Source organism: Gossypium hirsutum, chromosome A08 (genome assembly GCF_007990345.1).
Source record: "Gossypium hirsutum isolate 1008001.06 chromosome A08, Gossypium_hirsutum_v2.1, whole genome shotgun sequence".
Classification (NCBI taxonomy): Eukaryota; Viridiplantae; Streptophyta; class Magnoliopsida; order Malvales; family Malvaceae; genus Gossypium; species Gossypium hirsutum.
This window is the reverse complement of record NC_053431.1, coordinates 41,216,221-41,230,147: the sequence shown is the minus strand read 5'-3', so window position 1 is coordinate 41,230,147 and position 13,927 is coordinate 41,216,221. Positions and strand designations below refer to the sequence as shown.

At 31.5% G+C, this 13,927-nt stretch overlaps 1 long non-coding RNA gene across 2 annotated transcripts; it reads right to left on the bottom strand.

Annotated features, from left to right (window-relative positions):
• Nucleotides 1-2,074: 2,074 nt before the first annotated feature.
• LOC107946156 (uncharacterized) lies at nucleotides 2,075-8,357 on the bottom strand. 2 transcript variants are annotated; one of them, XR_001696856.2, is made up of 2 exons: nucleotides 2,623-8,357; nucleotides 2,075-2,560 (listed from the first exon to the last, which is right to left on the bottom strand). It is a non-coding gene; the product is annotated as an uncharacterized lncRNA (long non-coding RNA). The 2 variants fall into 2 exon arrangements; XR_001696854.2 differs by having other exon boundaries at nucleotides 2,075-2,556.
• Between the last annotated feature and the right edge of the window lie 5,570 nt (nucleotides 8,358-13,927).

Genomic DNA, 13,927 nt, shown 5'->3' with positions numbered 1-13,927 from the left:
CTGCTTTATGTAGTTTTCCATGGGCTTATATTAGTATCTCATTTGTATGATTTGTCATAATGATTTCATTTGATGATTGTATTTTATATATTAATATATTAGTATAAATATTTTTCAAAATTTTAATTTAATTTATTGATGAATAGCGAGAATTGTATTCTCTATTTTTATTTTATAATTTATATTTACAAACGTAATTATTTCTTCCAATAATATCATTTTTAAAATTTAAATTTATATTCTCCCATATACCATTCATATACTCCTACACGCAATAGTTGTTAAAACGAGGATCGTTTTCTAATAAAACTAAACAAAAGAGTAAAGAAAACGTGGGCACTAAACTACTATTTCTGACAAGAAACGAAAGATAAAACAATAAATAAGTATTTGTTTGTTACTTCATGGTGGTGTATTTATATAATAAAAAATAATTAAAATATTTTTATAATAAATTATTTCTTATTTGTAAATTTTAATACTTTAAATTATAATGAAGGTGTATCTCAAGATGAAGATAAAGTGTAATCAATATTAACTGGAGTTTGTCTATTCAATTTTTTAACTTTTAATATAAATATAAATGTAATATTATAAATTATAATGAAAATGTAATTAAAGATGAATATTAATTGAAATGTTTAATTTTATCATAATAATATTTTCTTTGACTAAACAAAAGACAATTTAAACTAATAAATTTGTTTTTTTATAAATATGAACAATTTAAATTACAAAAAAAGTCTAATTAAACATGAATATAAAATAGTTCAATATATATCATATATATATAGTACCATTTATTTAAATATTTCATTATAGTGGTATTCCGTGAGATCTCGTGGGATCCTTTTAAATTAACAGTTGAAATAAAAAAAAGTAGAAAAAAATATTAATTTTCTATTGATCATGTTACCTAGAATTTGTATTGAGAAATATGAGTTTACTTTTTAATCAATTCTATCAATTCTATCAATTTGAACACTAAAGGAGTATAAACTAATTTCCAAAGAAAAATAACGTATCCATAACAAATTTAATAGGTTTCAAGCCACCAGTACAATTTTTCTAATTTCTAATGTGACTTGATCAAACGGTTGTAAACTATTCACTTTTTTCTTTTAACCACAACCGTTGATTTAAAAAAATTTCATGAAATCCCACTATAATAAAATCTCACATTAAATGTTAGCGGTATTTATATTTAATTGTAATATAATAATAAAAGCAACAGTTTAAATTACATTGAATATAACTCAATAAGAATGATGAAAATCAATATTTTATAGTATTCAAATTTTCTATTTGCTTTTAATATAATAATATATTTTATGTTTAGATGTAATTTAAGATAATAAAATATTATTTTTCTGATATTTTAAATTATAATAAAAATGTAATTCAACATATTTAAATGACTAGTATAATTACAAAATTAAATTTTCAAGCTTAAGCGAAATAATAATAAGACATTGCTTACCTATAAATTTAAATGGTTTAAATTATAATTAGAGTGCAATTTAAGATGAATATAAAGTATAAATCAATCTTTATCCATTTAAATTTTTATTTAGTGTTAATAGAAATAATAGTTCAAATTACAATAGTTGTGAAATATAATATGAATATAAAGTATAATTCTTCAATTTTTTTATTTTTAATATAATAATAATGATTTTGTATTTTAGGTAATAAGGCATTTAAATAATAAGATATCACTTATTTATAAAGTTGAATAGTTTAAATTATAATGAAAATGTAATTCAATATAAATATAAAATATAATTTAATATTTAATTTTTTATTTAGGTTTAATATTATAATACAATATATAAACTAGTAACATTTACTTATTTAACAAATCTATAAAACTAGTAAAATTTAATGTGTAGGCGTTTTTTAAAATTGTATGTAAAAATAATGATAACAATAATAATAGCCTCAAAATTATATTTATGTTATGTTTGGTTAAAGTGTTATTTTTTCACATGTTTGAGTTATTGGTTAGCTATAAACTAATTACAATTGGTAATTTTTAGTCACTCATGTAATTTATTTGTGGCAAAGAGAGAGAAACTTTTAATTTTTTTTTTGATAAAAAGAGAAAGGAACATAAGAAACTACATAAATCAATTGTGTTCTTTATCTTCCCGTAGAAGATCAATAACTTCCTTAGGAGCCTCGTTAAAAACTTGTAAACTTGATTTCCAACTCAGGCTGAGCTTAGCAATGCGGTCAGCCACCAAATTCCAATTTCTTGGCGTATGCTTAATCTTCCACTGTCATTCTGCTCTTATAATGCGCTGAACTCTTCTGAGGACAGTAATCCCGAAATCCTCCAAATTCGATGCGGACAAGACTTGAACGGTTTCAAGAGTATCAGACAAAATCGAGATTTTCCTGAAACCCTTATTAAGCAAAATAAGGATTCCATCCAAAATGGCCCAGACTTCCGCTTCAAATGGAGAACAAACTCCTAAAAAAGGGGAAAATCCTACAATCCAGTTTCCTTCGTGGTCTCTAGCCACACCTCTTGTGGTAGCATATCCAGAATCCCTGACTACAGCTCCATCAGTGGAAAGAAAAGTCCAAGAAGTATCCAAGCTGGTTGTCGAAGCTTACCTTTGTTGCACCCTTTTATTGATTCCCATACGTGTTTCATATTGGCGAGCCCAGCATCTAGAGTTCTTAATCACCTCGCTACTGACTAGGAAAGCTTCTAAAAGATGGAGAGGTTTCTATTCTTCCAGATACACCACGCAATTAAACCAAATAAGCACGGCCAAGAGAGTCCACTATCCTGCAATTGTCCTTGAAAACACAGGTTAAGAGAAAACCAATAAGGAAAAGGAGAAGAAAATAACCTTTGTTCAAGTTGTCTTGGAAGTACTAGCATCCACACATCCTTCGCAAAGGGACAATCTTGAAGAACATGAGCCAAATCTTCAATCTCGTGTCCACACAAAGCGCACGAAGAACAATGCCCAATCCCCTTTTTAACACGTTCTGAACTAGTAAGCAATCTTTGCTGATAAGCCAACTAGAGAAAGATTCTAACTCTTTGAGGTCCTGGGTATTTCCAAATATGCTCAAGTTGATTGTCTGGAGGCTTCCACGTTGACTCTTTTAAGGCTCCATATGCACTGCGGACCGAAAAAACTCCTGAAGTAGACCGAGCCCAAACTACCCTATCCGGACCTGAATCAGGGTGCGGAGGTGGGATACTAATAATCCTACAAATCACATCCTCTGGTAGCCAAAATCGAAACATGTCCAAATTCCAGCTTCCATCCAGATTGACAAACTCCCTAACACGACACTCAAGATCAAGATTAGAAAAATATGGAATTTTAGAGGCTAAGGAACCCATACCTGGAATCCAAGCGTCTTTCCAGCATCTAACAGAAGAACCATTACCAAGGGACCAAATTAAGTTTTCGCGAAATAAAGGCCATATCTTAGACAGGGATCTCCATAAGTGGGAACATTGACTTCTGCTAATCGAGTCTAGGAGCTGTTCTTTCCATCTGTACTTGGATCGAAGAACACGAACCTAAAGGGCTTCGCTTTTGGAGATAAGACCAAATCCTATTTTCATGAGGAAGGACTTATTTTGATCCTCCAAATGTCTAAAACCAAGGCCACCACGCACTCGAGGCTGACAAATAGAATCCCATCCTACTAAAGAAATTTTGAACTACCCATTGTTGCCACCCCAAATAAATTGTCTGGCCAGTTTTTCAATCTCTAAGCACACACCTTTCGAAATCATCAAAGACTGCATAAAATAGTTGAGAATAGAGAGAAGAATTGATTGCACCAAGGTGACTCTCCCTGCCATAAATAATCTCCTAGCATCCCAACTCTGCAACCTCTGCCTCACCTTATCAACAACAAAGCTTAGCGTATGATTAATAACCCTTTCATGGAACAAATGAATACCCAAATACTTACCTAAGTTCTGAACTTCCTGAAAACCGAAAATTTGGTTAATTTGATTACGGACATTTTCAGCAGTAGTCTTGGAAAAGAAAATATTACTCTTCCCAACAGTAATTTTATGACCCGAGATCTCACAAAACTGGCTAAAAATAGAATCTAACAATCGAGCTTGGCCAAGATTAGATTTTCCAAAGATAACCAGATCATCTGCGAAAAAAATATGGGAAATAGTAGGGCCATTACGAGAGACAACCGAATGGGATCCCAATTACCGATCTCCATTTCTTTTTGGATAGTATGCCCCAACCAGTCCATGCAGAGAACAAACAAATATGGCAATAAAGGACATCCTTGATGAATTCCTCTAATCAGTTTAAACTTACGAGTGGGCACTCCGTTCCAAAGAATTTGCATTGTAGAAGAGGAAATAGCTGACATAATAACTTTTCTCAGAAAGATGGGTATACCTGCCGCACTCAACGAGGCATCAATGAACTCCCAGCTGACTCTGTCATACGCTTTTTCCAAATCTAACTTTATGGCCATCCAGTTGTTACTTTTCCGCTTACATCGCAGAGAATGGATAACTTCTTGGGCAAGAATGATGTTATCCGATATGTTACGGCCAGCTATGAATCCAGCTTGTTCCTGTGAAAGCAGCTTAGGGAAAATTACCTTAAACCTGTTAGCCACCACTTTCATAACCAACTTATACAGCACAGAGCATAAACTGATAGGCCGAAAATGACTGAAGTCTTCAGGGTTCTCCTTTTTGGGAATAAGAACAATCAGAGTATTGTTCAAATCCTGGTCAATCATTCACCCATCAAAGATCTCTTTAAAACATTGACACACATCTTAGCCAATAGTATCCCATTAATTTTGAAAGAAAAGGGCATGATACCCATCGCTTCCAGGTGCTTTTAAAGGCGCCATATCAAAAAGCGCCCTTTTAATTTCCTCATTAGTGATATCAGATTCCAAAAAAGTAACCTCTGGAGAAGAGAGTTTAGGGAAATCAAAATTAGGTATGCCCCTTAAAGAATAATGAGGGGTTTCACCATACAGCCTTTCAAAAAATTCCACCGCTTTAGACTGCAAAATGTCCTGTTCCGAACATCAATTCCCATTATTAATACGTAAGGTAGAAATGTGGTTATACTTCCTTCTTTTGATCGTACGGCTATGATAAAACTTCGTGTTTCTATCCCCCAACTGTAACCAATCACAACGAGCCTTCTATCTCCAGAGTAAGTCCTCATGCTCAATGACGTCTTCCAACTCATCTCTAATTTCCTCTTCTTTCTGAGCTAACTGGCTAGAAGAAAACTGATCAATGGCCTTTTGAATACTGTTAAGAGAACGTAAAAGGGTCTGCTTTCGTGCTCTCAAAAAGCCATACACATCCCTGTTTCAGACTTTAACAGAAGAAGTAAAATTATTGAGAGAATCAACCATATTACCTGCATAGTGCCAATGATCTTTAACAAAGGTAGGAAAGGTATTATAATGCGTCCACCCTGCTAAGAATCTGAACGGTCGTCCTTTAGGAGCGCCAAACTTCAGGCAAATGGAAAGTAATAGCGGCTGGTGATCCGACTTAATTCGAGGGAGATGTTGAACTAAGCACTGTGGAAAAGTTACCATCCATTCATCATTTGCAAGAGCTCCATCTAACCTTACGTACGTATTACCTCGTTGCCAAGTGAAAGCGGGTCTACTAAAGCCTAAGTCCTACAAAGCACAAGAGTCCTCAAAATTACCAAACAAATTACAACGTTTTCCTATGTTAAAAGAACTTCTCTTGTTTGAGGGAGATAAAATAGCATTAAAATCTCCCATGATGAGCCAAGGATAAGACTGGTCCAGGGCAATAGAATGAAGCGCTTCCCAAAGAAGTCGTCGTTTCGACTTATCAAGCTACCATAAACAAAAGAAATGAAAAGTGATTTATTAGGAATAAAATTATCTATTCGAATGAAAATAAATTGAGAATGACTGGTAATAATTTACATTTGGACAGAATCATTCCATCCCACCCAAATACCACCTGAAAACCGAACCGCTTCAACTCGATGAGAAAAGTTAAAGCCCATTTGCTTAATAATAAAATTGGTTTTTTTACCGCTTACCCTTGGTTCAACCAGACAACAATGTCCAGACCATGTTCCGAATAATATTCGCGAAAAGCTCGAATAAATTTCCTAATAGCTAATCCTTGACAGTTCCACAAAAAAAATTTTAGATTAGAAGACATTAAAAAAAATATAGGAAAATAAAAATAAAAACCAAAAGCAGAATAACTAAAATTATAAGCAAAACCCACAAAATAAAAAGAGAAATTAAAACCCAGCAACATAAATCAGTCTTACTACCTAGGGGTAATAAACCCCTCAATCTGTTCATCATTTCTGGAATAACCACCATCATCAATATTCTCCTTTGTAATGGTCGAAATACTTTCGGCCAACTGCTCCATGGATTTTTCAGTGAAACACGGTGATGGCTCGCATGTTTGAAGCGCACGTTCCCTCTATGTAAGCTTTTATTTAGCTTACTTTTTTTGCCTTTGATTTTTAGACCCTTGCCCGAATTAAGAGCCCCCACCGAAGCCAAGGGACTGTTAGAGAACATGGGAGTTTTATTTTCAAAGAATGCAACAGCTGTATGTTTGCCGGAATCTAGACTCCCCACGTCAACCATCCCAACGCCTGTAACATTTTCCTTAAAATTCGAAGCAATTTGGTGCACATCAGGCACTCCTTCAGTGCTCAAAGCTTCTCCCTCGCTTGCAAGCTCTGCTGTGATTTCCACCACTGCTAGGTTACGGTCAGAATTGTCAAACCCAGCAGTAGCCTGCTGACTCACCTCCTCTTGGGTAGTTCGGTCCATAAGTCTCCAGGCCTGATCTGGTGAATGAACTTCAAGGCCCAGACCATTTGTAAGCTTTCTTGAACTTTGGGTAAATTTGTTAGAATTAATGTGGACCAATTTGAGACCAACAAAAGATTCCTTGTTCCTCTTGTTAATCGGGCCAGAAGCATTTAAGGGTCAAATTTCCTTGGTTTTGCCTTTTTTGTAACCTCTATTATCCTCATTTTGACCGTTATAATGACCCCCCGAATCTTTCCTACTTTGATCCTCAAATAAAACATCCTTCCCGTTATTCCTCTGCAAATCAACCAAATCTCTTCCTTGCGGTTCTTGCACTAAATCCATAATCTCAAGGCTTCCAAAACGAGACCCTTTTTTTTCCTTCTCAATGAATCTAGTTAATTTTTGTGGATTTTCCCTTGATTTGCGCCTTGATTTTTTTTCAACAATCATCCATGGCTCGTAGTTGCCATCTTCCTTCTCCGATCCTTCAACGTTCAATTTTTGAACTTCCGCTTCAGTTTCAGGCGAGCTCCTAATCACCTCAACCACAGATTCAGTAGATTTGAAGTTACAGTTGTTCTCCGCATGACCATATCGTCCACAATGAAAACATATTATAGACAGGGATTCGTATTCTACCTTCTGTTTCCGGCCATTAATCAATATTTGAGACACTAAAGGCTTCTCTAAATCGACATAAACAGCCAACCTAGCAAATCGTCCCCTCGTCCTACTATCGGTGCTCATATCTAACTTGACCACTTTGCCCACAAGTTCTCCTATTTCTGTAATGATTTTACTATTGTAAAGATAACTCGGTAGAGCAGGGAATCAAATTCATGTCATAACAACACTTGGGTATGCCTGAATAGGATCGAAAGCCATCGTCCAAGGCTGAACAGTCAAATACTGCCCGAAAATCGTCCATGGACCTTCGGAAAGAGGCATATTGCAGTCAAGTTTGTTCTAGAATTTGACAAGAAAATAGCCATTTTCTATGTCCATCATATGAATAGGGGCTGAAGGTTTCCACATGCTATAAAGTTTATTCTGCAGAACAGAAAAATCAATGTTTCGGCCTAAAAGTTTTAAGACCACCGTGTTGTCCATACCCTGAAGGAGAAATTGATGAACCCTATCAGAGAAAGTAATAGAAGGCACACCATTCACTACGGATCTCAGGACGTCTCCTTCAAGGAAATCAAAAGCTTCCTTCTCATTCGAACCATTGGCTCCACCCTTAGATGACTGGCCTACCAGCATGTCACCCCAAGAAGTAGGCTGAGCAGAGGGCCGTTCTATCTCCATGTTGTTTCTCGTCACTTCCTCCTTGTCTCTAAACCTAACTTTCTTAGGTAACATCTCCTCCAACGTGGGATTTCCAGGAGTAGCAGAGTCACAGAGAGCCATTCAATTCTAAGTTTTGATTATATTAAGCAGGATCAAAAGGGTTATTTTTGAAGGATCCGAGAAACTTTTAATTTATTTTGAAGAGATGTTATTTTTTTTACTTATATTTCTAATTACATCTTAAATTTGTAATACTTTATTATGTGCATCAAATAATTATAATAGTATTGCTTCATAAAAAAAAATTGACTTTGGTGGAAATGAAATATTTATGAAAACTAATAATTAAGAGATAAAGTGACGTTTAACAAAAGGTCCCTTTGGGTTTATAAAGAGCAGGAAGTCATAATACATGATGTGGCAACTTGTGTAGCCTGGTAGACACTGCCAGTCCTTGTTCCGTGTTAAGTCTTTTGGGCAACAAAAATACATCTAAGAAGGTATTGTGGCAGCAAATTAAAATTTACTGCATCTCGTTAATTTATATATTTTTTATGTAGATAATTTTACTCATTAATGGGAAGAAAACTAGAGCCTAAAATTGGAATCCAAGAATATAATTCCGTGTGTTTTGATAGTAAACTATGTATTGGATTGTTAAATATATTTCCCTTTTAGCCGGAAATTGTAGTTTTGCGTTTATATATTGTATATCAAATTAAATGGAGTTGTTGGTGAAGAAGAAAAAGCAGTGTTATAATAATAGGCATGCCATCACCTCGTCTTGACTTCAGTCTAATGATACCTTTTTCTAAATGAAGAGAAAAGCGAATTATTGGACTTAATTGCAGCTCGGCCATTCTTCCATTTGGAAACATTACAGGTGTTGGCCGTTTTATATTTTCCTTTTAACTGCCCAACTTATATGTTTTTTTTTTTTTGTCTAAATCGTTACGGAGCCTCTGATTTTTTTCCCATCGAAATACACACCCCAGGTTAAAAAGCAATTTTCCTCCAACTATCATTTCATCTATTTAAAAAAAATATTTTCCAATAAAATTACATTTTTATCCTTTAATTAAATAAATATTTTATTTTTTCAAAAGCACTGATGTGCAACAATGGTTAAAAACACTTTTCAAATATATTTTTCAACCGTAATGATAAACTGATTTTAAATTAAATCATCAAATATTAAAATTTTAAGAAATTAAATCCTTTGATCATTAAAAAATAATAGTTTCCAATTCTTTTGCCCATTTTTCATTACGTAACACATTAGAATTGTGCCACGCGGTGAAAAATAATATTTTTTAAATATAAAATCATTAGAAAGTCATAAAATTATAATAGAAAATATAAAAATTATTTAGAATTTTAAAATAATAAAATTTATATAAAATTTAAAATATTTACAATTTTATATATAACTTCGATTGCCATTTCCCCACCTTAATTTGCATCTTAGAAAACTTTCTTGTCATTGATGGTAGTAACGTGTACAAACAATAGTGGGAGGGAGAACATTGGTGAACAACACAAAAATAAATTAAAGGGCGCAAGCTTTCGGGATGTTTATGGTGGAGGAGTACAATACATAATTTCATGGATCAAATGATTTTTTTTATATATTTTAAATTATTTTTATAATTTTTACACGTTCTATAATGATTTGTAGTATTTTTTTAAAAATTTTCATAATTTTTTAAATATTTTAAATAAATTTTCCTTTTAAAATATTTTTACAATTTTTATAATTTGATATACTTTTATACTATTTTCTAATTTTGTTATTTTAATATTCTTTTTCTATAATTTTTATATTTTTGTAATTTTTTATATAAATTTTTAAATTTTAATATTTTTTATAAATTTTATCATTTTAATAATTTTTATATAAAAAATATCAATTTTCACCACGTGATACAATTTTGATGCGTGGCAAAAAAAAACAAAATAATAGTAATAATCATTACACTTTAACAGAGAACTATTAAAATAATGATGAAGATAGCTTAATTAAATGTGTTCTTTCAGATGGGATTAATAGATTTTTTTTTTAAATAAAGGGTTCTCTGGACCCTTTTAACCTATTCTTTTTAATAGATTATTGATTAATGTCGAATCATTTGCCATTTTATATTTTTTCAGGAAACATTTGTCTATTAAATGTATATAGCAAATAGTAGCAGTAGGGTTGATATTTGTTCGGTTAGAGTTGAATTTTTTTTGAACTGTACATAGTAATTTAGTTTAACTCAATTCAGTTTTTAAATTTTTTCATATTAATTTTTTATTCTGAATTTTTAGATTTATTTTAATAAAATAAGTTTTATTTTATGACTTTTTTTAATTTTATTAGATAAATTTTTAAAATCTTTTTTATAAATATTTCTAAAGCCCAATAACTTTCAAGAACTTAATAAAATTTTAAAATCTTTTTTATAAATATTTCTAAAGCCCAATAACTTTCAAGAACTTTTTAAATTATTTTCACTATTTTTCATATACAATATTTATTTTATATAATAAAAAATAAAAATTAATTATACATTAAAAATATAATTTAATTTAATTTCAAATAATTGTCATTTTTAAATTTACATTCCTTAAACCGTTCAAATATCTCAATTCAAGTCGATTTTTGGTTGTTATTGCTTAGCCCTAGATAGAGGTACATGTAGGAGGAAATTAATCCAAGTGCACCAAAAAAATGAGAGCAAGAATTCTTCTGACAAAGCGGAGTCAAATGTTTTGGAAAATGTTAATATATTATTTGGTATTTAAATGTGGTTTCCTTGTTTAGTTTAGTTCTTAAGTTATTTTTTGTCTCAATTTGATGTTTAGTTTTGGTTTCAATGATTATTTTAGTGACTTGAGTTTTTTTTCAATTTGATATTTGATTTTTTTTCTCAGTTATCTAAATTCGGTTTTAATGTTAAATTTGATTCTTAAACTCTTTTATTAGCCTAATTACGTATTTATATTTTTTATTAGAATATATATCAAATATTCATTAAATCATATAATATCGTTTAATTTAAATACTAATTAAATATTAAAACTAAAATTAAATTTCAAATGATATATTAACCTTTATGAGAACACCACCGTTTTGAATACTCCTATGAAAGTAAAATAACAATATCAACATTTATTTCTTAGAATGCTGATCTTATTGCATAATGGTTACGACAATTTAATGAAAACAAAAAACTTTCAACGCATTAAGAAGGTTTGGCATAAGTGATCGACAGACACTTTAAGCTTAACTTTTCAATTTTATTGTTATCCCTAAATATAATATTTATTGAAAGGAGTAAAATTTAATTTAATTCGAAAAATCAAAGATTAAATTAAATTTTGAATTATTTAAATTGAGGTATTTGAATTGGTTTTTTTCTCGAGTCAATTTAAATAAAAGATTTAATTTTCAAATTCTAGTCGAATTGAATTTTTACAATTCGAATATTCGAAAAATTGATTAAGCAAAATCACATCATTTTGGGTTAAAGTATAATTACATTTTTAACTTCAATCTTAGGGTCACTCGTGTATTCCTTAACATGGTTTTAACTTCAGTTTCAAACTCTTAACAAGAAAAAAAAAACCCTCCCAACATTAACAAATTTTTTAACCCAATTAAGCAAAACCAAACCCCAAACTTGAACCCTAACTTTTTTCTACATTAAGCTATTGTAAAGATGGAAGAAGTTGAGATATTTAGTAAGTTCTAGTGATATCTGGGAATCCGTTTGTAGGAGAGATAAGGAAAATATTGTTGTTGATGCTGTTAAATATTCCTTTTATAGTGACTAACAATGTTGATTGCTTCCATAGATTAAGTTTTACAAATAAGTCTCTCAGGTTGATTTAGTTTGTTTAGGGGTGTAAGTCAACTTGGCTCAAACGAACAAGCACATATTTGTGTTTGTTTGTTTGTTTAAGTTGTTCACGTTTGATTTATGTTTGTTTAAAATTTTAACATTATGTTCAAACTCGGTTCGTTTATTAATATGGATGTTCGGGCTCGATTGAAACTCACTTTGGACTTGGTTCAGTTAATTGTTATGAACACGTTCATGAACACTAAACAAACATGTTCTTGAAACACTAAATGAACCTTTTCCCAAACACTATACGAACATGTTTGCAAAGAATAAAAACAAACAGATAATCAAACATGTTCACAAACATTAAATAAACTTGTTCAGAAACAAACAAGCAAACAAACCAATTAATACTAAACTAAAGTAAGAACATCATTTTAACAAGTAGTTCACATTAACACAATGATATATTAGATAAAATAAGTAAGTTTAGTAATATTACAAACGCAGTGCTACTTGTTGAAACTAATAAGCTACAACTATTGTAATTGCATAAAAAAGTCAAATATTAGAAGATCCCATTGTTTGATCTTAAAAACTCACAAAAGAAGTATTAGAAAGATAACATCAAACCTATAACAACAAACAAACAAAACATGAAAATATTCCCGACAAAAGCTATAACACCTCTTACCTGGTCCAATTGACGGACCCAAGTTGCAAGATGCCACTATCGTCAACATATTGTCAATAGGATATGAACAAGTGTTATGCACATACCAAACTATCGTCAACCAAAATGACACTTGTACAAATTAAGCCTATATACATGCCACAAAATTGATATTTGAACTATAAAAGATTTATCGAGATAAAAGCTAGATAGTGTGAGCTCCCAGTTGATCTGATCTTCACTTTCCGCAAAATATATCTACAAGACAGGAAAACATAACCGAGAAAGCATTATATATGCTTACTAACCTCATAGGTGTTAAAACTGTAAACTTACTTCATATTAAAATAACAAGTTTAACAAAGTTTCTCGTCACAATATGTCACAATTGAAAGGTGAGCACTTAATATACAAACATATAAATCATTCATTCGTTCGTGTAAATCAACTCAATATGTAACGCCCCGCACCCGAGACCGTTTCCGGAGTCGAACACGAGGTGTTAACGGACTTAATTCATTTACTTACACAGTTCATTTTTAAATTTCCAGACAAGCTAGTTAACTGCATCACAGTCACTTTAAAAATCATATCTCGAGTTCCGAAGCTCGAAAACCGATTCCGTAAATTTTTCCTGAAACTAGACTCATACATCTATCTTCAAATTTTTTTCTAGAATTTTTGGTCAGGCCAATTAGTACAGTTTATTAGTTAAAGTCTCCCCTGTTCAGGGTTCGACTACTCTGACCTTCATGCATTACGACTCAGATATCTCCCTGTACAGGGCTTCAATACTTATTCCGTTTGTTTCTAAAGAAACTAGACACGAAAAGAAATCTGTAAATATAGGGCATGACTTCTAATTATCTCTGATTAATTTATAGTGAATTTCCAAAGTCAGAATAGGGGATCCAGAAATCGCTCTATCCCTGTTTCACAAAAACTTAAACATCTCATAAAATACGCTCATATGATAGTTTCGTTACTTTCATATGAAAGTAGATTCATCAAGGTTCGATTACATAATTTATTCACTATTTAATTCCATTCTTACTATTTTTAGCAATTTTTCAAATCCACATCACTGCTGCTGTCAGCATCTTTTTTTTTTAAGGTAAACTTTACCTATTTCATGGTTTTCCATGGATCAACTAGAATTTTGTCATACATAGCACCAAAATGATCGTGATTAACCATTCCAATGGCCAATCGTTACCAAACATTTCCATACCACTCAATGAACAACATACAAAATGATTATAATGCTATGCTCAATATATATATAAGCCATTTTCGCATGGCTATCCAAATATAT